The 24035-nt window shown below is 42.8% G+C and overlaps 1 pseudogene; it reads left to right on the plus strand.

Annotated features, from left to right (window-relative positions):
- Positions 1-649: 649 nt before the first annotated feature.
- On the plus strand, positions 650-23380 carry LOC142071972 (uncharacterized; annotated as a pseudogene).
- The last annotated feature ends 655 nt before the right edge of the window (positions 23381-24035 follow it).

The raw sequence follows: 24035 nt of genomic DNA on the forward strand, positions 1-24035 counted from the left end.
ACTGGGAGGAACATCTTAACCAAGTAGCAGCAGTCCTCTGGGACCTCCGCGCAGCCGGGCTGATGGCCAACCCAAAATAATGCTGAATCGGGCGGGAGGAAACCACTTACCTGGGGTACACCTTGGGCCGAGGACAGGTCCGCCCCCTCATCGGGAAGGTCCAAGCACTCCAGGAATGTCCGGTGCCGACCACGAAGAGGCAAGTACGTCAATTTTTGGGCTTAGCTGGTTATTACCGACAGTTTGTACCCCACTTCGCAAGCATTACGGCCCCGCTAACGGAGCTCTTGACCAGGGACAGTCCCTGCCGGGTGCATTGGTCCAACGAGTGCGAGAAGCCTTTCAAACTATCAAAGACCGGCTGTGTAGCGATCCAATACTCTTCAGCCCTGACTTTCATCGTGACTTTATTGTCCAGACAGATGCCTCAGGCGTTGGGCTTGGGGCGGTCCTCTCGCAGGAGGTGGATGGGGAGGAACACCTGATTGTTTACCACAGTTGAAAGCTGTTCCCCAGAGAATGGAACTATTCCGTCGTGGAGAAAGAGGCCCTAGCTGTTAAGTGGGCAGTCGATGCTCTCCGCTACTACCTCCTCGGGGCCCCCTTCATACTGGTTACGGACCACGCACCCCTGAAGTGGCTTAATACGATGAAGGACAATAATGCCAGGCTGATGCGATGGTATCTCGCTCTGCAGCCCTATGCCTTCACGATTCACCATCGGGCGGGACAAGACAACGCCAATGCGGATTTCCTATCCCGCCTCAGAGAAAGTGAGGATGCCAGCTCCGAAGAGCGGGAGCTGGATTTGAGGGGGGGGGTATGTAGGGAGCCAGGGTGGCTCCCCTCCGAACCAGAGGGTAAAGAGCCACCCTTGCAGCCTGAGTGGGTGGGGCCAGGCCAAGCTTCCGCCAATCCCCGGAAGGGTGGGACAGGAAGTACAAAGGGCGGGGCCCTCTGCCCAGTGAAGAGAGCACCAGGGAGGGAGACAGACACAGGCTGCCCCCTCGTGATCCTGCTGCTGACCCAGGCGAAGCCCTGGTCAAGGAGGAGCCTGACCGGGAAGAAGGCCTGTGGCAACCAGGGCTGCCAGCCACTGAATACCCAGAGGACCTGGAGGGGCCTGACGGCAGCCCGGGCCAGCATGAGTCCGATACCGAGGGGGAGCGGGAGTGGCCCGCAGCGGAATACCCGGAGGACATGGCGGGACCGGAGCGACCCGCCTGAGACCGGGTAGGAAGTAGCCCAGGGGCTGAACTACACCGTGGGGTGGGTGTGTTTGGTCAGCGGTCACGGACGGCCCCGCTGATCCAGCGGCGGGACTTTCGCCTCCCGCCACTGCCAGGGCCCTGGGCTGGAACGCAGTGGAGTTGGGTGGGCCTGCGTTCTCCTACCCCAGCGCTCCCCTGCCTGAGGGGCGCGCTACTGACTCTTGCCGTCGCTCCCCTGCCTGAGGGGCGCGCTACTGACTCCGGCTGGCACACCTTCCCCGCTAATTCCCCAACGCCCGGAAGGTGTGGTTGAGGCCTGCCATGGAGACCATAGCTCTCCATCGCCCCTAGGGGCTCAGAGGACCGACACCTGTCACAGGGTGATGTAGTGTTTGTGTAGACACTGTGTTCCTTACCTCGGCTGTTGACTGTGTTGTCAATTTCATGGCTCTGGTGAAGCTGCAAAATTGACAAGAAAGCCAGCTCCAGCTCCCCAGCTGGGCTGCTGCTGAATCTCTTTTCCAAGCTAGGCTGCCCTCCAGCATCCTGGCTCCCCACTTTCTGCCAGGAGCACAGCAGCTGACTGGACTCGGGGTGCAGCTCTTCCCACTGGGGGCGAGAAGACCCGGTCAGCTTCCCCCCCCTGCTCCCGCCTGAGAGTGGGGAGGCAAAAAGCTCCGGGAGCAGCTGGGCTCCCAGTGGCAAGCTACACAGAGCTGAGAGCCAGTGCTTTCCCCCCTTTCCCACCCCCACCCCACCCCTCACTGCCCCTCTTCAGTCAGTGAAAGCACTGATCATGAGGATGCACACCACCAACAAAAAGGAGGGTAGTGTGGGCATCAGCCACTACAGTAATTACTGCAGTAGCTGTAAGTCAACTTAACATAGGTCAATTTAAGATTGTAGTGTAGACCTGCCCTAAAGGCGCTGAGTCAGTGCGGGGATTAGACATTCATTGGCTATATTATATATATTGACATATTATAGCTGGCATATGCTAGCAATAAATTACTAACCCCTGGGAGCACAGAGGAAACAAGAGAGGAAAATGTGATTCAGAGAGAAGTCTCTGAGGCCCAATGCCTCCTAAGCCTACTCATGGGTGATGCCCTTTTAAGGAGATGTGCTTAAAACAAACAGCTAGAAGACTAGCTTACTGTATAATGTCTTTTCAAACAAAAGCTCAAAAACTACTGTTTTTATTTCTGGCATTTACATGGCAAGGATTTGTAAACCTGTTAACACTTCCTAAAGAAATCGTGTAAAAAAACCCCATCAAAAATAGTCGCAGCACCAGCGCTTGGAGAGAGCGAGCTGTAGAACAAACATCCCCACAAGGGAAGTAGCTCTCAGCACTGGTGCACTGTCTACATTGCCACTTTACAGCACTGAAACTTGCATCGCTCAGGGGGGGTGTTTTTTCACACCCCTGAGCAAGAACATTTCAGCGCTGTAAAGTGGCAGTGTAGACAAGAGAGCCTTAGAGAGACAAGTGCGTGAGGTAATATCTTTTATTGGACCATCTGCTGGTGAGAGAGACCAGCTTACCCAGAGCTCTTCTTCAAGTCTGGGAAAGATACTCCCAGCATCACAGCACAATGCAAGGTGGAAGTGTAAAGTGGCCGGTTAACACCTCTGCAGTCCCAGAACAAAAAGAGGGGGTTAGTGGGCTACAGGTTGTTGTAATAAACCATAAATCCAGTGTCTCTGGTCAGTCCATGATTTTAGTGTCTAGCAGCATAATGAATCACTATGCTCTCAAATGAATGCACCTAGGAAAATGATAAAAGACAAATACCCCAACATCTGTGGGTGAACACCTTTCACAAAGTGATGACTCCACATCTGACCTACCATTCCTCATCCTCAAAGGAAACCTTCACAACACTTTCAAAAGATGAGTCTGGGAGCTTAAGTTCTTTACTCTGCTAGACACTAAAAATCATGGAGTTAAGAGACACAGGAGAAGAGACCGAGCGGAGAGGGCCTTGGGGCAGAGCGTGGGTGGAGCAGGGGGCGAAGCCACAGTCCGGGCACCAGGGCCCACAAAAGATTAATCCAGTCCTGCACGCACACAGACACACGGGTGACCAGGTGCCCAGTTTTCAACTGGAAAGTCTAGTCAAAAGGGGACTTGACAGTGCTACTACCGAACACCCAACATCTGGTTACTGTGGGTGGAGGAGGACCTGCACCAGCCCCTACTCAGCCAGGGCCGCCTTCTACCTGCATCTGGCAGCTGCAGCTCCCAGCCCCAGTTCCGGAGGCGAGTCCCTCCCGACCCAGGCACCCGGTGGAGGAGGGAGGAAAACCAGCGATGGGGGAAGGGGCAGAAGGGGAGAGAGCAAGGGATGGGGCCTTGGGGAGAACATGCGAGGCCTCGTGGGGAAGAGGAGGGTGGGGGAGGTTCCGGCACTCCTGCCGGAGTGTCTGGTTTTAAATATCACAAAGTTGGCAATCCTAACACACACCGTTAAAAGAATGTTATTTCATTTGCAAAGTCAAGACCTTGAAAGATAGGAAATGCCACATTATGGCAACCCATGACAAATACTCATGGCAACCTGAATATCATTCTTTTAACCTAACTTTCTCTCTGTGTGTGTGCAACTCCTTTGAAGATTGTTTTTATTTTTTTTTATCATATGCAAATGTAATAGCCCCCTGTAAAAAACAACAACATTGGACAGTTGCAGGAAAAGTCTTGTTTTCCCGGAGAGGGGATGGATTGCTGAGTCCAGGATGTGGCTGGGAAAACCCAGCCCCCATCTGTCTCTCTCTGACCCTCCCACACAGGAGTTGGGAGCTCCTGCCTCTTGCGGGGACCCTGTGTAAGGGGGTGATAAATGGACCTCTAAGCCACATGTAGGGTCCAGAGGTTTACAGTGGTGGGCAGCCCGTTCTGACTCTTTGACCCCTTTCTTCCCCCTCACCTATGCTCTGGCCACTTGCTGGTGTTCCCAGGCCAGTGTAGGCTGCTTCTGCTGCTGCTCTGGGGGCAGCTAAACCTGAGAATGGTCTGTGATTTTGGCATCCTGCCAACATCTCCCTAACTAACCCATACAAAAGAAACCAAGTGGCAATTTTTAACACTTTATATCTTGGACAAATCATTGGATAAAGAAAAGGCAATTCTGTCTCCTAAGAGGATTCCCCTTGCCATATATCAAAGGCCTGCTGCAGAAGGGCAGAAGGGCATGATCTTCTCAAAGAAACTCCTATAACCTAAATATAGGTTTTGCTATCAGTTCCTCCTACAGTTCCCCAAGCCTAAAATAGCAACCATAGTGGTTAAACAAATCATCACCAACACACTGGTAACTAAGGTAAATGATGGCGCCATGCATTTTCATCAGGATAAAAGGCTTGCAGAACTCAGCCTTTCACTGTGAATATTGTGTAGGTGAGTAGGCTCTTGGTATATAGTAGTGAAAACCAAAATAAATAAAACAGATTGTGGTAAAATAAGAGCTGTGTCTTTTGGGGTCATTAAAGCAATAGGTCATAGGTTAGCTTAAAAAATAAAATTCCTCAGAAAATTGTTTAGGGGAGACTAGAAGACTCCAAAGGATTGGTATTGAGATTATAGAGCTCTTCACTGCCAGATAACAGATTCAGATACAGTCCAGGAATACTGGTGACCTTCTGATGGCCTACGTGAAATGAATTTGTGGTCTCACTCTAGCTGCTAGCAGATCAATGTCCACAACACAAAAATATCATGACAACTTAAAGTAACTGATGTCTTTGACAAGTTTAGCAGAGAGGCCGGTGTTTGAATGCATATTGGATTGAATTGCATTCTCGGTTTTAAATTGGTCCCTACAGGTCATGTGGGAAATTTGATGATCAGCCACTACAGATGGCTTTTACGTTTTGTTGTCCACCTTAGTTTCAAGACTGTTTTTATTAATTAACAGAGCTCTACTAAAATGCAAAAATCCTAGGTGGGTATTTTGTTGTTGAGGCTTCGTTGGTTATCCTCCTAATGTGCATATACTCCTACTAGACAATCAAAACCCAAACTTGGATGTTTCTTCATGAAAGTCTGACTGATTTTGTTATCACAACTGTGCTTCCAATAAAAGTGACAATGATAATGCTGTCTATTTAATCACTGATATTACTGGCTGTAAATCTGTCTTTACATCTGGTAGTTTCATTGCCACTTTCCAATTATATAAATGACGTATATTAAACATTTGAATGCTACAACCAGCCTTGTTGGACTCCAGAGGCCGTCACAAATGTCTGTTTCAACTGAGAAACAGGATGTACTGTTGGAACAGAATACAAATGCTCAAAGATCTAAGAGTTTCTTCATTTGAGCATAGAGAATAAGAATTTTTCACAAGCAAGCATTGTCTGTCTATGTAGCTGAAGGTAGCATTAAAACTAATGAAGCATGGGAATAGTTCCTGGAAGAGTTCCCAGTGCTTCTCCATTGGATGTTACAGCACATAAAAATCTAGTCATCCGTAAAATGATAATGTAGAAATCCAGCCTACTCAGGCCTTCTTCTGGACTAAGGAATGTTAAAAGAGCTGTTCATGATCATTATGGCGAACATAACGGGTGGGAACAGCATGATGATACATTCTTGACAGTTTTTGTTGCTATTCTAGATTGTCAGGAAGCTTTAGCATTACTCATTTTCGGATACTTTCCTCTATTATAGCACTGAACTAAAATAAATCTCTCTCATTTCTGGGGTTCTTTTTATATAAGGTCTTCATTGTTGATGCCACAGGTGCTTAGTGCATTTTTTTGATGACTACCTCTTATGCCTATCATAAATCTCACTGATTGATTTGGAGTTGAGATCATACTTGCTGTTCTATGTAGCAGAATCAACAGCACCCTCGGGGTCAGATAATGTTGTTCTTGGTAGTTTATTTGATAGGATTTTTAAGTGACACATCCATCTTCCTTGTATATTGGCATTGTACGTGAAATAACTTCCTCATTCATTGCAGATCAGGATGTTGGGCTGTGAGGTATAATAATTTTTTGTTAAATACAGAGATCTGTTCTTGGGCAACTGTAGAGAGATGCACTATGAGGCTTTATTTGTTTGTTTGGGGTTTTTTTAGGATTATCTTTCAGGCCTTCTCCTTGGCTTCTTTCGAGGAAGTATTCAGCCATCTGCTGTTACCATGTTGCCTGTCAATCTGGCAAGTCACTTTCTGAACAGGGGTGAAAAATTGTGCTAGCAATATATTTGTGTTCTTCAGGTTCTTCTCTCTGTGTTTAGTGTATAACACCATGTTGTTTTTTCACTCTGATGGGAGCCCACTGCATACTGAAATTGTGTGACAGGAGCCTGGAGAATTTACAGCCATTTTGACGAATAAATACATACACTCCTATATTGCACCCAAGGGGTGACTCTACCGCAGCTAAGGTGGCAGTAAGAGTTCCATTGTAACTTCTTTTTAGGTCCTTCTCCTTCACCCATAATTCTTTTTCTGAGTAATGGATTTGTTTGGAAATGTCAGTAAAGTAAGTTAGAAGGTTTTTGTAAATTTTTTCCTAACTCTAGGATACATAGTTTTCACTTACTAATGATTAAAACTACTCACATGCCTGAGCATAAGTATAAGCTGAGTGGTAATGTTGGTGTCAAAACTGTTTATGTGACCTTGTCTTATTTTCCACAGCTTGAAGTTTTTCTAGATGGGTGTTCTGTTTTATTTTTTAAAAATGTTTTCAATTATATATTTTCTCTTGAATTGCACTCAGTAGCCTGACCGTAATTTAATATTTTAGTTAAAAGTGTTCTGTAGATTTATTATATAGGCTAATATTTTCATGTTTATTACTTAACACAGTGTGTCTAACATTGTTAATTATATATATATTTGCAAAACTATAATAGTAACATCATGTACTTTTATATCAATTAGATCAACAAATCAGCATATATGACTTTCACACATTCCATGCATTTGGGAAGATATTCTACCTTTACACTGCTGAAGTGACTGCTAAGGTTTTAAGGAACTTTGGCCAGAATGTAGGTCTGGCATACCATGGAATATCTGGGATCTTGTATAGGTGATAGTTTAGTTGTCTAGGATGATCTCATAGGAGTTAATCTTCAAGGACATGGAATTATTTCATATTAGCTAATTACTTGAGAGTATCCCATTGTTAATGGTCTGTAGTGATATGCTGCAAAAAGATGGACTTACTTAGGAAGTTAAAGGAAATGGTATTATGCTTACAGCTTTTGTGGAAGGGAGAAGGGGAGAAAAGAAGATCAGTTGTCCCAGCTCAGACATGTTGAACTGAGTGGTTCTCTTGTTTCTTTTTATAAATGTTGACCCTAAAGTTTAAATTGAATCTGAAAGCCTGAGAATAAGTTGTTGGAGCAAGACCATACTACATTATGCCATAGTCGGTGATCAGGAAGAAAGGATTAAAGACTCAAAGAAGAGAAATGTGTGCTAGATCTCCAGCTGTTAAATTCACTAAGTACTCTGCAGGTGCTTACCTGAAACTACAACTAGTGTTATCTTTCTAGGCAAAAAGTCACTTTTATCTTTTTTTACGCAGCACGCGTTTGGTAATTACCACATTCTTAGTTAAGATGCTTATTCTAATAAAAATATCTTAGCTATTTTTTAAGTTTTCTAGACATGGAATGTGGTTGTAAGGTTTCTCATTCATAAGGTCTACATTTCAGAGACCCCAATGAATGAGATCCCTCCTGTTCATATGCAGAATGGTTTATCAATTGCCATGAAATTTGTAACTATGCATTATAACAGTTACCAAAGCCAGATTTTTGGCTGCTGAAACTCATGTGATTAAACCAATTTTCCTATATTAAAGTGACTAATTATGTTAGTAGTGTTTTGTTTAATCAGGTAGGGTTGATTTACCATGTTTAATAAAGAAATACATGCAGCTCGAATTTCAGCTTTATGCTTTGAAAGTATCAGGCCTTGTTCTACATATTTGGCATCTATCTGGAGAAATACTATAATCTCTACCATTCGCACCCTTCCTTTCTATAGCTAACCCTTGTTGCTTTCCTCACATACTCAGAAGTGTCATGGAGGGAATTGTGCTTTTTATTTAACTATTACAGCTTAATTACATTTATTCTCCTTTTTATTTACAAAATATCATTATTCATATAAACACCTATTATGATGTAACGTCATAATTATAGGGCTGATGGTACCTCTGTCTCCTTTCTGGTCTCCCTGAGTGCACCCTCTCAGATATTAGACTTTACGTCCTTTGATGGCTGAGGGTGGAATTTCGCAACTCGCGACTCTGAGACTGGAATCTGGTACACCACCACACCATCTATACCAACAACTTATTACTTCTCAAGTCCAACTGGAGCTGCATTTCTTCCTTTTACAAGCATCTGACTAATCATATACTGAAGAACTGCTTTCTTAAAACAAGTAGGTTTATTATCAAACAGTACAACGCATTAGAGAAAGACTTCAAAACAACAGTCTACATGCAAATTTGGTCTCATCTAATCCTTCACTTCACTTACAGAGAAGCTAGATGGGCTTCTCTCGAGTTACAGGAAAAGCACAAGCCAGCTTACATTGCTTTAGGAAGCCAAGGATCTCTTGTCTCTTCCCCCACCTCCCCACTCACTCGACTCTCTGCAGGACTCTGTGCAAATTGCACAACTAAGCCTATATTTTTTTAATGTCCTCTTGTTGTAATTCTAATTATGATACTACTTAGTACTTCTCCAGCAGGAAGTAGGACATTTGGAGAGTGACAAACAAATTGTGATGGATTGTTAGCAAGTCTCAGGAGCTCTCGGTCATAAAATAAATCCCATAATATGTACAATATTTCACACATGCTCCAGAGTATTTTACTTATTTATTTGAACTATTATTTTTTTCTTTCATGTCAGATTTCCATGACCACAGTGCACAACTTGATAGTTTACCTATCCTTAATTATAATTACATATAACCCTGAACCCATACTTTGGATCAAAACATCCTCCAACTTCGTAGAGTTAGGAATCAGAAGCAATATCTTGATGCACAATTTGTGACTGCTCCTTAATTTTATAATGGGCTGATCTAGAACCTCAGTGGCACGTAGATACGGTGCTGATTAAACCTATGTGTTTATATTGATAAAAAGAGATCCATACTTCCCAAACTTTGAAAGGGTTGAAGTCTAGATTCAACTTTGGCATTTCAATTCTTCTCTACCACAATACTCTTTTTTCTGTATGTCTCCTAGACCCTTCAGGACCAAGGACAGGAAAAAAGCCTGCGTTTTTTCATGTGAGTGTCTCTTTAAAGTTTATTTCCCCAGGACAACCCTACTAACAAAAATATGGAATATATGGAAAATGTATATCTCTGTCAGGTTTTATCCAAGGAGTTCACACAAAGCAATAGCAGACAGTATTTTAAAACAATTTCAAGATACCAAGAACACATGCACTATACTGTGTTGGATTTTTTAGAGCTGCATATTAGGGTATACCATCATGTACCTGGGTGACTGGACAACAAAATGGCAGATGAAATTCAGTGTTGATAAATGCGAAGTAGTGCACATTGGAAAACATAATCCCACCTATACATATAAAATGATGGAATCTAAATTACCTGCTACCACTCAAGAAAGAGATCTTGGAGTCATTGTGGATTGTTCTCTGAAAACATCCAGTCAATGTGCAGCGGCAGTCTAAAAAGCGAACAGAATGTTGGGAATCATTAAGAAAGGGATAGATAATAAGACAGAAACTATCATATTGCCACTATATAAATCCCTGGTATGCCCACATCTTGAATACTGAATGCAGATGTGGTCGCCCCATCTCAAAAAAGATATATTGGAATTGGAAAAGGTTCAGAAAAGGGCAACAAACATAAGCAGGGGTATGGAATGACTGCCATATGAGGAGAGATTAATAAGACTTGGACTTTTCAGCTTGGAAAAGAGACAACTAAGGGGGAATATGATAGAGGTCTATAAAATCATGACTAGTGTGGAGAAAGTAAATAAGGACGTGTTATTTACTCCTTCTCATAACACAAGAACTAGGGTCACCAAATTAAATGAATAGGCAGCAGGTTTAAAACAAAACAAAAGTAGTATTTCTTTACACAATGCACAACTTGTGGCTCTCCTTGCCAGAGGATGTTGTGAAGGACAAGACTATAACAGGGTTCAAAAAAGAACTCAGTAAGTTCATGGAGGATAGGTCCATCAATGGCTATTAGCCAGGACGGGCAGGGATGGTGTCCCTAGCCCATTTGCCAGAAGCTGGGAATGGGCAACAAGGGACGGATCACTTGATGATTACCTGTTCTGTTCATTCCCTCTGGGGCACCTGGCATTGGCCACTGTCGAAAGACAGGATACTGGGCTAGATGGACATTTGGTCTGACCCACTATTGCCGTTCTTATGTTCTTATGTGTTTTTATGTTTTATTTTTCAGCTAAACAGTGCTTAGTTAAAGAGTAAATCATTCTCTTTTACTACAAGAGAACAGGGAATTTGAGATAGACATATATCCTGACCAAAACTAAGAAACAAAAAAACAAAAAACCACAGCATGAGACCTCAGCTCACGAAAGGATGATTAAATTAAAAATGACACTATCAAGTAATATAGGACTAAATTTTATTTATTTTAAATTGTTATTATTACCTGAATGAGATGTTCTTCAAGAATCTCAATATTACTTTAAATTAGCCTGAGATCTTTTTAAAGATACCGACTGCATATGTAGTACTCGCAAAAAACAACAACAACAAAAATTTGCTATCAGCAGACAGTAACAATGATTTCTCCAGAGCTGTTCCTGTTGTTATCAATGATCTGTCCTAAATGCCACTATAAGAATAATCACACCTGCCCAATACACTGATCATGTCACTCACCTCTTAAATCCTTTCACTGGTGTACCCTCACCTTCTGTATAAAATTTAATCTCCTTGCCATCACATGCTAAGCTCTGCACAATTTGACCTCAAGCTGCATTTATGATCGCGTTTCTTAGCACTCCTGCCTTTATTCATTTATTATGATTTAAATAGTTTTTAAAAAGCCTGTAAAAGACTCTGGGCACCCTAGCACTCACTTAATACTATAACATACCACCAGCAGCTTTAAACAATCAATGAGACAGAAATTTGGCTAGTCAGCCACCTACAAAATAGCTCTTTCCCACTCCATCATGCCAGGGGCATACACTCAGCCCTCTCCAAAACCCTGTGAAACAGATGTATTTGGCAGCATTCCTTGAAGGTCACCAAATTCATGCTATTCCATACCAGTGGAGGAGCAAGTTCCAGAAACCCTGAGCCCTCATGCCCTACCATCTGCCCCCTCTTTTATAATGACAGGGATCCAACTCAAGTGCCCCTGCTGACCATACCTGTGGCAGTGGGAGAGAGGCAATTCCTCAGGTAGGCTGTTCCCAGGGCAGTTAGGACTTTATGGGTAATGACCAACACTTTAAACTCATCCAGAGACCAATCGGCAGCCAGTGGAGATCCTGGAGTGCTGGTGTCACATGTTCCAAGCAAGATGACTCACTCAGTAAGTGAGCCACTATATTTTGCATCAGCTTCAGTCTCTGAATGGTTTTAAAGTGTGGCCCCAAGTAGAACACACTTGTCTTTTAAATAATAAGACTGATATTATCTCTACCATCACCTCCAGCTGCTTCCCCACAACCTTCCATCACCATTCACCTACCGGTCTTGTCTGTGTTGAGTTTCAACCAGCTTGTTCTCAACTATTCTCTAGTTTCAGCTAGACGCTGGCTGAGGTGCAAAACTGTATTGTCCAAGTCAGACAAGATAGAGACATACAGTCGGCTGTCATCCACCTGTGGGAAGCGCCACACCCGTGGCTCCTTACCAACCCTCCCAATGGCTTCATATACACTTTGAACAGGAGGGGGTAACAAAATGGCTCCCAGAGGCACCCCATACTTGAGAGCTCTTTGGGAAGAGGTATGATTGTCCACAACTACCTGTTAAGATCTCTCCAACAGAAAAGAACAAAGCCACTTAAGACCAGGCTTGTCTTATCCCACTGCTCACAGGTAAGCCAACACCACCTCATGATCAACTGTATTGAAGGCAGCTGATTAATCTATGAACATCAGCTTGGACACTTGATCTTTATCACCAGGAAGAGATCGTTGACCAACCTGATAAATGCAATCTCAGTGCCAAAGCCAGGCCTATGGACCCAGACTGACAAGCATCAGGGATATCAGAAGCATCTAGACACTGAAAGTTGCCACACCACAACCTTCTCCACAATCTTACCCAGGAAGGAAAGATGTGGTACTGGTTGACAATTAGCTACACTGTCAGTGTCAAGCCATGACTTCTTGAACAAAAGCCACACTAAAGCAATAGACCACCATCCTCTTAAGGATATGTCTACAATGCAGCTGGGAGTGTGTCTCCAAGCCCAGATAGACAGACACTTGCTGGTTCTGCTTGAGTTAGCACACTAAAATAGCAGTGTGAACGTTGCATCACAGGCATAGGTGGTCGGGTGGACTTCTACTTGGGTGGTTAGCCCATGCTACCACAGCCGCACTGCTATTTTTAGCATGCTAGTTTGAGCAGAGTTAGCATGTGTATTTCTACCTGGGCTTGGAGTCACATTCCAACCTGCAGTGTAAACATACCCTGAAAGAGGTGTGGATAGTGTCCACAAGAAAAAGACCCAATACCTCCCCACTGGCCTTCAGTAGCCAAGCACACAGATCCAAAGAATTGGTTCTTGGACAAAATTATCTCAATACCTCAATGGCTTTTTTTCCCCTCAAGAACACACTGCCATCATGGGAGCAGACAGCTCATTCCTAATCTAATCAATTGCATCTGCAAAAATAACAAGAAATTTCCTCACAGCAGGAGGAATGTTTATTTGCCTCTTGCTCAGCCACAGTATGAGAGTTTTAAAAACTCTTTATGCTGCAATCGATCAGCCTTGGCATGAGACTTCTGCCTCCAATGCTCTACCCACATTCCCTCTCTCAACATTTGTAAACCAGGGTTGTTCTATGGGAATTACAAAGTCTTACCAAACAATCAAGGCAGTTAATGTTCTGTTAGGGGAATGAGACTCTCTTAGATCTCTTTAAAAAGAAAAGGAGTACTTGTGGCACCTTAGAGACTAACAAATTTATTTGAGAATAAGCTTTCGTGAGCTACAGCTCACTTCATCGGATGCATGTAGTGGAAAATACAGTGGGGAGATTTTATATATACAGAGAACATAAAACATGGGTGTTACCATACAGACTGTAACAAGAGTGATCAGGTAAGGTGAGCTATTTCCAGCAGGGGGCGGGGGAAATCTTTTGTAGTGATAATCAAGGTGGCCCATTTCCAGCAGTTGACAAGAACGTGTGAGGAGCAGTGGGGGGCGGGGGGAAATAAACATGGGGAAATAGTTTTACTTTGTGTAATGACACATCCACTCCCACTTTATTCAAGCCCAAGTTAATTGTATCCAGTTTGCAAATTAATTCCAATTCAGCAGTCTCTTGTTGGAACTTTTCAAAATGGGTTCCTCGGCACAGGAGAGATGAGCCTCAATCCCTAAATACAGAAGAAAATGGTCAGTCCATAACACAGGTTTAAGGTCCAGTTGCTTAACCTTCAACCTGAATTCAAAAAGCAGGTCCAAAGCATGGCCAAGTGTATGAGTTGAACCAATAACCGCCAGAGATAGGCCTATGGTTGTCATGGTGGCTAGAAAATTGAAAATCAACTCATTCATTATTTACTCATTTCATTATTCATTATGTGGATTGAAATTGAAGTGCTCTGGTCTGCCAACATATCATGATTGCACCTCCCACCCCCTTCTTTCCAATTCATATATGTGTGCCTTCTTCCATGCCAGCACCAACCCTTGATTAAATTATTAAATATAAAATATATTTAAAATAAATTATAATATAAAATATAAAAATAATATTATAAAATAATAAAATAAAAATAATAATATATAATAAAAAATATAAAATATAAATTATAAAATAACCACAGTTATTTCTATAGAGAAATCAGAAGCAGTGCTGATAGACTAGGATGCGCTAATTAATGAAGCCTAGGAAAGTCCCTTTTTAAAAGTACTTAGTGGTGAGTGCAGGGTTTTATACAGCCAAGAGGGCTGGATTTGAGTCTTTGAACCAAGTCTTGAACACCCTTGACACAACACTGAGTGGGATCCAAAATTATCCATTTTCAGGAGGGGCAGCACCACTATGACTTTGCGGTGTGAGGAGGAAGATTACCTCCTTGCTCTAACACCTGCAGACCTCCCCAACACATAATCTGCTTACTCAGTATGTGTACAGAGAAGAGGATTTGCCCCATATGCTTTATTGTATGCCTTGTGAGCCACTTTGGGCTAGACAGTAAACCTAGCTCTTTAGCTTAATCCCCAAACATGGCAAAGTATCTTCAAATGAAAATACATTGCTTTGACACCAGTCTGTTGGCAGCTGGCTCAGTGATGACTGATTTCCAAGAACTTTAAAAACTACCTTCAAGTTCTGCAAACCAGCCAATTTTCTGCTCAAAAGCAACTTCAGTCTTTGAGGTGGCTTTTGTATCTGATCTTGAAACGATTGTTGATTTTTATTGCATGCTTTTGCTTCAGACCGGGGATCATTGAATCTGTGTGTCTCTGAATTTAACAGTAAATTTAATAGTGATCAATTAATTCATTGGCTAATTTTAAGACATCAACCTGAGTTTTATCTAAGTTTAAGTACTCACACTAGCAAGCTGATACCACTTACTCCTGTTTGTTTCTGCCAGCCATTTGTTACAGAAAAGCTCAGAGGTTTGCGGGGAGTGTGACAGGGTCTATCAGCCCCACACTGGCATAGCAGAGGTTAACCCTTCTCTCTTAGCCGAGGAGGCCACGAGCCCCCTCCCCCTGCTCCGCTGGGCATGCTCCAGCTGGAAGCAGGATTTAAAAGCCAGCAGAGCGGCTCAGTCTGCCTTTACCCCAAGACACGGAGGCCAGCCTGTCAGAGATGGACCTCAACACACTGGCACGGGACGTCGTGGAGAGAGAAGAGCCTGGAGAATCCCAGAGATGGAGGACTCCAGAGACTTGGGTAGGAAGTGACCCAGGGAGGTTTTGTAGGGAAACAGTGACAGAACCTGACCAAAGCTTGGCGTCTTTTGGTCGGACCCTCACTGAGCTGATAGGGGGCAAACCTGTCAGCTACAGGGCCCTGGGTCAGAACCTGGTGGAGAGGGCGGGCCTGGGTCCCCCTATCCTGGCCACCACCCACACCCGGGTGGTGGCCCAGCTCATCAGTAGTACTGACTCTGGCCATTGGGCCACACTTCCCTAACAGTGGGGGCTATAGTATTGACTCTGGCCATTGGGCCAATAGGCCGCACAGCCCTGCTATCAAGGGCCGCACTAAGGATTGAGGCCCCTGAGCCATGCCACCCTTTCAAACTCGATCGCAGGGCTGTGGCGCACCTCTCTCCTGCCCCTGTGGGGTGATGGGGTGTATCAACCCTGTGACAGGGAGTTGTTTTGTTTTTACTCTGCCAGTACTACAGAACCTTACAAAAGCCAGACAATGTTGGTAGAATATGCCTGTCAGACTCACTTTCAAAAATGTGCTAGAAAATAAATTAGTATGATAGACTTCCTTTGCATGACCCTGTGTAGGACCCAAAAGCATTTACTTCTTGTTGGAAACATTGAGACCAACTTAAGTCATGTAATGGTAGGAGCTATAGAACACATTTTGTTAAAATTCTGTCTCCAAATTGAAAGGAGAATGAAGATGGTGTTCAGCTCATCTCTGTTCACTGCTTAATCATCCCTGACAATGTTGATTTAGCTGCGAGCCACACAAAAAATATACAAAGGCCAAATTTCAGTTTATAGAAATGGCAGTTGGCAATTTATTAGCACATGTAAACCAAGGGTTTTGGTATTTTGAAAAATAAAAGGAAATTCAAACCTGGCAATACATTCAAGTTATAAAGAAAGATGCCTAAGCCAAAAATTTCTGATCCAAGCACTCCTAAACCTTGGGGAAGCTCAAATCTGGATTTGGAAATGAATTTCACAGCTTTTACTCATCTGTGATTAAAGAAGTGTTTAGTCCATATGCAAAGAACCCCCCCTCCACCCAAAAAATGTTCACAGGTGCTACTGTGGCTGTAGGAGTCTCATATTTCCCCATCTCTGCTTCCTCTGCCTTCAAAGTCTCTGTTGTTGCCACCTGTACTCAGGCCAAGAAAAGCTGGATGAAGTCCCCTCAGTCAGTGTCAGCTTTTCTAAATAGTCCCTAACCACCTCTATCTCCACAGAGGGCTGGCCATCTCTTCCCCATTTTGTGATGCCCAGCGTAGCAGTCTGGGAGCTGACCTTGTTAGTGAAAACAGAGGCAAAAAAAGCATTGAGTACATTAGCTTTTTCCACATCCTCTGTCACTAGTTTGCCTCCCTCATTCAGTAAGGGGCCCACACATTCCTTGGCTTTCTTCTTGGGGGTTGTTAGGATATAGATATTCAGGCCTGCCTGTAAAAAGGCCTATACTTTAAGAATGTAGGTATATGTTTATCATTTAGCTGGTAATAGAGGTATACAAGAAAGAATCTCTGTAAGGGCCTTCTCTCACTGTGACAGTCTGAGGCCCTGTTCTTAGGCCAATGCCTTTGGTTAAGCTGCAGAGGCAGCCATAAGCTGGGAAGCGTACGGTCACATCCTCACATTCCGAACTAGTCAATATGGGGCTGTTTTGAAGGTGATCCGATCTATCACCTCCAGAGAAAGGGAAGAGCCTAGAAGATGTAAAAGGAAATTTAGTTTGATAATTTTCTGTCTGGTAAGAACTCACTTATCAATAGACACAGCTGGGAAACCCTTATGTCTTTATAGATGTAGTTGTGAAATCCTCACTTCTGTATTGTTTTGTCATTATAGTTCCCACTCTGCTATTGTTTATTTGCATGGTCTCTGTCTGGTTATGTGATTGTTTCTGTCTGCTGTATAATTAATTTTGCTGGGTGTAAACTAATTAAGGTGGTGGGATATAATTGGTTAGCTAATCGTGTTACAATATGTTAGGATTGGTTAGGTAAATTTCAGTAGAATGATTAGTTAAGGTATAGCTAAGAATATTACTATATAAATTGGGGCAAACAGGAAGTAAGTTGGGATTCGAAAATAAGGAAAAAGGAACTTGGATTTAAGCTTGCTGGAAGTTCACCCCAATAAACATCAAATTGTTTGCACCTTTGGACTTCGGGTATTGTTGAGAAGGACCAGGGAATGGGAGAGTGAGGGAATAAGCTCTCTAACAGTGGTTGACTGTGCATACTAATGTAAAAAAATGTTCCAAATGCAATACAGCTGTCTGGGGCGAGAACAAGAGGACAACTTGAATCAAAACATTTATCACATACATTATTGGCAATGGTGGCCATGAACTCCCTAGCTTCTGATCTCACTGACAAAAAATGAAAACACTACTTCTCTACATTTCAGAGAGCTCTGAACTGTTTGGCAAGCTTTGTGCTGCTATCTAGTACACATCTGCCAGTTCAAACATAGTAAGCATCCTCCTCCGTACTCTCGGCCAAGACAGTGAGCTATTTGGATTTATTCTCATTTGTGGGCTCTTGGAACATCCTGTAGGACAGCTGCCATCCAGTAATTGCTAATCTACAGGAATCACTGGTATCAAAGCACCAAAGAGTTTTCTGTTATTGGCAGAAGGGACAGTGGGAAGTTTGAAAGCTGAATCCACCATCCTTGTCTGCCAAATGCTAACTAAGAGCAAGGTGGCACTACTTAGCCCATAAAAAATCATTACTGGATCAACAACGGGAAATTGTTAATCTGTGCTGCATGGGTTCCTCTAACAAAGGTGCCAACGATCCTCTAACAGTGGTTGTTCCAAGGGATGATACTACACAAGAGCCAATGAAAGGTAAAATTTATTAGAATGATAATAGATACTTTATGTTTCCAGATGAAATACTCTTTTAGAGCACTCCACAAATTCTAAATATATACTGCCACCACTGAAATGTAACCACCTATGCAAATTTGTGCACAATATAAAAGCCTAGGATATGCAGTGTCCGTTGTAAAAGGTAAGACCATGGTTTTGAAAATCTCCTTTGAAAGACCCTCTTGCTGACTAAACTTACCTTTTGGCAGGCTAAAGGATTGAGTTGACCTGTTGAGATTTTTATCATGGGTTTCAATGCAACTTTTATATTCTAAGGCTATGCTTAAACTACTGAAATATGCTTGCTGGATTATTATATTATCATACAACATTTTGCTTTGGTTTGAAACTTTGAGTCCTTTCTGTGGCTTGGCTGTCTACTCTGGAAATGTTACCATAATGGCCCTACTTCTGCATATACTTACACATGTGCTTAATAATAACATCCGTAGTCCCAGTGACACCAATGGAATGTTCCAAGAGTCCGTAAGTGACTTCAGTGGGATGGCCAATGTGCGTGAAGTTGAGCATGTATGTAAGTGTACTGCATTCTTTCTCAACACCGCTTATGATGAACTCAGTAGACAGTATTGCAATATTACAGCTGGATTCTGTGAAAATGATTGGGATGTCATAAACCAGATTATGGTGCTGGTTTGTGGATATAAACAAAGACAAAACATCTGAAATACATTTTAAAAGGGCTTTCTTTAACAGACCAACTACAAAACGGCCTTTGGTATTTTCAGATTGGAGCGGGGGGGTTGGGGGAGCTGTTCTAATTCACTGTCTCTGGGCAGGCCCATTGAGGTGCCCTCCTGCAACAGGCTGCAGCAGGACAGGCATGTCTGCCTCAGTTTCACCCTCATGCAGCCCAATAACTTCACTTCAGGGTTTCTTGGCTCAATACTATCTCTCCTTAGGGCTGGTGTACTACAACATGTTAGTCCAAATAGTCCATAACAAAAGTCCCAGCTATATAGTCCATTTATCACCCCAGCACAAGCAGTCATTAAAACTCAAGACATCTCATCCCTTGATGCCCCATGTACCACACACTGATGCTCTCCAACGTACCAATAATCTCAGTCAGTCCTCAGCCACCCCAGCCCTTCCAACTGGAGTGCAACCCCACTCTTCCCAGCAGGAACCCCCACAGCCTCTCTGCTAGGATTATCCCTCAATCTCCCTGATCCTTTCATGGTTCCTCTGGGTTCAGCTCTTTGGCCCTGGAGATACCAGTAAGTAAGCTCCTCTACTGCTCCCCTGCCTTCAATCCTCTCCAGCTCTTGGCTCCAGCTGTCCAGTTTAGAGTTATCATGCAAATCCCTGTGCCCTCTTCAGCCCTCCAACCCATGTTCTCTGGCTTGGGAACACCAAGCAGCAAACCCTTCTTGCTGCTTTCTTTCCTGCCTTCAGCCTTCTTCCAGGAACCACTTTCTGCTTCCTTCTGTGACTCATCCAGTTCTCTGGTCTCTGGAAGCTCTTATCTTCCCTTCTTGACTGAACCAGTCTATTCTGACTCACTGGGGCTCCCTCTCACTAAGTCTCTCCTTGATCCTTTATAGCTCCCAGGTGCTGCTCTGTCCTCTTAACTGGCCAAATAGGAGTACTTGTCCTGGCAGAGGGGAGCTGGACCTACTTCATTTAAAGGTGTCAGCCACTCTGACACTCACATATCGCATGAATATTGATTGATGCTTTTTACAAAGACAAAGATGTTTCACTTTAAGAAGTGGCCCAGCACTTGCACTGTAGGTACTTTTTCAGCTCCTTTTTTCTCTCTAATGTGAACAATATCAATTGCATATTATGGTTCTATTCAATTTTCAACACAATATATTTCAAACTGCTGTTTCTAACCAAATGTGTACTTCAAACGTTATTGACTTCTCACTGTTCTGTAGTCTTTCCCCATTTCTTCTATTTTTTTTATTCTTTCATTCTCTGCTTACTGTAGGTTTCTCATCATTTTCTGCTCTCTTCCTAAAAATATGGTATTTATTTGTTTTGTATAGTCACTCTATGGCCAGATCACAGCACCATAGGAAAAATCTATGGGAGGTGGAACTGCTAGATTCTCAGATATTCAGGGAAGGTTTTGCCCCTATGGAGCAAGGAGGTGCTATTTCGAGAACTCAAGGATCACCACCTGTCTTGGAAGGCCAAGCCATAAGCACAAAACCCTTGTCTTTACACCGGTCATCTCCCACTCCCTTCGGCTCCCTGGGAATGTAGCTCTAATGGACTCCTGACAATAAGGAAGCTTTTCTGTGTGACGTGAGAACAGTGCGGCTAAAGCAGGCTTCCATCTATTAATCCCCTGGAACAATCTGACTGAGAACAATTAGATGTCTGTGCAACTAACAAACAGAGTAAAGTTCCATATTTTGGTACTCTTGGGGTGAAATGTTGAATATATTATACATTCTGTCTTGCCAGCTGTATTGGCTTATTTGTGTTTTTATGGGTATTCTCTTGATTCTGCTGTGATCCCTTTGGAACAGATTAGGTTGCAGTTAACCTATTACACTAACATACTGAAATCTAATTGTCCATATAAACACATAGCACATGATCATTTGACAGGCATTTCATTAGAACTTGGACTCTGTCATGTTATCTCTCACAGTGTTTTTACAATATCATTTCAGTGCAGAAAATTCTCTTTTTGGACCCAAACGCTGACATGTCAGTCAGGAATTATCTCTTAGCTGTTTAGGAACAGTGTTACATTATTCATACTTAGTCCAAATGGAGAAGTTAGTTATTACCTGCAAAGTTATGAAAGAACTGTGGTTCCTGATTTTGACCTGATTTTAAAAAAATCATTCATGAATACACAAGGTTACATCCTCATCTGTATTCTTGACACCTGTTTAGCTTTTGTTTTATAGGAATTAGGGCTGTCGATTAATCTCAGTTAACTCACGCGATTAACTCAAAAAATAATAACGTGATTAAAAAATTAAATCATGATTAATCGCACTGTTAAACAATAGAATACCAGTTGAAATTTATTAAATATTTTTGGATTTTTTTACATTTTCAAATATATTGATTTCTATTACAACACAGAATACAAAGTGTACAGTGCTCATTTTATATTATTTTTTATTACAAATATTTGCACTGTAAAAATGATAAAGAAATAGTATGGTGAACAGAAGGCACCAACTGGTAGCTTTCAACGAGACAATCCTGAAGGAAAACATTTCTAGGGAAGATTGGAGACTCCTGGACAATTGCGACGATGATTATGAGAACCTCAGTAAGAGACTGAAATGGTGTGTGAAATCAGCTGAGCGTGAAAGACCAAGAGCTAGTGGAAGAATCTCTGAAAATACAAAGACTTTATTGGAGAAGAGGAGGAAAATGAAAAGAAATGGCAGCGACAGGCTTGAGTACTCCCTTTTCTGCAAGCTCATACGAATGAAGTTGAAGGAAGATTTTGAGAAATTTTGAACTGAAAAGCTCCTAAAGGCTGCTGAAGATCATAAAAGTCTCAAAAAATGCAAACGGGAACTGGCGTTGTACAGGTCATCATTATCAGCTTTGAAGAACAGGGACGGAGAATCAGTAACTGATCAAACAGAGATGGAGGCAATCTGCAGGGATTTTTATACCCAGCTGTTTGCATCCCGTATAGACGTCCCAGTGCCATCACTTCAACAAACTGATGAATACATACTCCCAGTTCTCATCAGCAAAGTCCATCACGCAGTCCATCAAATGAAAGAGGGGAAGGCTCCAGGCAAGGACGGTCTAACAGCAGAAGTGCTTAAGGCGGGAGGTCAGGAAATTTGGAAAGCTCTCACCCAAAGGTTCAGCCATGACCTGGAAATCTAGAAGATACTGTCCAGTTGGAAAGAGTCCAATACCATCTTGCTGCACAAGAAAGGCGATCGAGAAAATCTAAAGAACTATCGCCCCATCTGCCTGCTTTCACATATCTGAGTTGTTCACTAAAATAATAACAAATTGACTGTCGCGAAACCTGAATGAACAGCAACCTAGAGAGCAGGCCGACTTTCAAAGGAATTACACCACGATAGATCACATCTTCACTCTAAACCAACTAGAGCGTTCAAGGGAGTACAAGTTCCCTTTGTGCATTACTTTCATGGAATACAAGAAGGCATTCGACAGCATAGAGACTAACGCCATTCTTGAAGCTGTTTCAGAACAGGGCATCAGCGCGAAATATATCACATTACTAAAGGAAGCGAACTCTGGATGCAGAATGGACATATCGCTGTTCAATACTCCCCTCCAAATCTCCATCGAGAAAGGTGTGAAACAAAGAGATACAGTTTCACCAAAATTATTCACTGCCTGTCTTGAATTGGTTTTTTGATGAGCAGACTTGAAAGGCGGGATTAATATCAATGGCGAGCGGCTAAACCATCTCAGGTTCACAGATGATATAGTACTGATAGCCAAAAATACAGCCCAGCTTGAGAGAATGCTTAAAGTACTGAACACGAAAAGTAGTTAAGTCGGATTAAAAATGAACCGGTCGAAAACAAAATATATGAGATCAGATATTCTGCCAAGAACCCAAATAACTCTTGAAGCAGAGCAGATCCAAGAGGTTGATAAATACGTTTATTTGGGCCAGGAAGTCAACATGTGCCACAATCAGAAAGACAAACTGTCATGCAGAAAAAAAGCTGGATGGTGCGCATCAAGGAGACATCAATGATATCAAGGAGATCCTCCAAGGAAAGATCAGCAAAACAACTCATGCGAATCTTTTTAACTCGACCGTGCTTCCAGGGATGTTATATGGCAGCGAAACATGGTCGCTGACAAAGACTGAAGAACATCACCTGTCTGTCACACAGAGGGTGATGGAACGAACATTTTTGGGCATTTCGCTTAGTGATCTTATCCCCAACGAAATAATTAGGCAGCAGTCTGGAGTGCGAGATGCTGTTGTTGAAAGCAGGCTCAGCAAAATGCGGTGGGCAGGACATGTGGCCCGACTCAGCGACAACAGATGGACTGCAGCTATATCCAAGTGGTATCTGCAAGAACAGAAACGGCCACGTGGTCGGCCTCCAAAGAGGTGGGATGATTTCCTAACAAAGAGATATGGACAAGCATTGCGAAGGATGGCCAGAGCGAGAGAAGATTGGAAGACGTGTTCTGATCGGCTCAGTCTCAACTGATGAAGAACTGATAGTCTATGCATTTTTCAATTCACGTCATACAAGTACTGTAGTGCAATCTCTTTACTGTGAAAGTATAACTTACAAATGTAGATTTTTTTTGTTACATAACTGTATCAAAAAACAAAACAATGTAAAACTTTAGAGCCTACAAGTCCACTCAGTTCTACTTCTTGTTCAGTCAATTGCAAAGACAAACAAGTTTGTTTATATTTATGGGAGATAATGCTGCCTACTTACTTACTTACAATGTCACCTGAAAGTGAGAACACGCGTTCTCACAGCACTGTTGTAGCCAGTGTTGCAAGGTATTTACCCACCAGATATGCTAAACAATAGTATGCTCCTTCCTGTTTCGGCCACCATTCCAGAGGACATGCTTCCATGCTGATGACACTTGTTAAAAAAATAATGCGATAATTAAATTTGTGTCTGATCTCCTGGGGGAGAACTGTATGTCTCCTGTTCTGTTTTACCCACATTCTGCATATATTTAATCTTATAGCAGTCTCAGATGATGACCCAGCACATGTTCGTTTTAAGAACACTTTCACAGCAGATTTGACAAAATGCAAAGAAGGTACCAATGTGAGCTACAGCACTCGACCCAAAAATAGCTACAGCACTCGACCCAAGGTTTAAGACTCTGAAATGC

This window comes from Caretta caretta, chromosome 4, assembly GCF_965140235.1.
Source record: "Caretta caretta isolate rCarCar2 chromosome 4, rCarCar1.hap1, whole genome shotgun sequence".
In the NCBI taxonomy this organism is placed as follows: Eukaryota; Metazoa; Chordata; order Testudines; family Cheloniidae; genus Caretta; species Caretta caretta.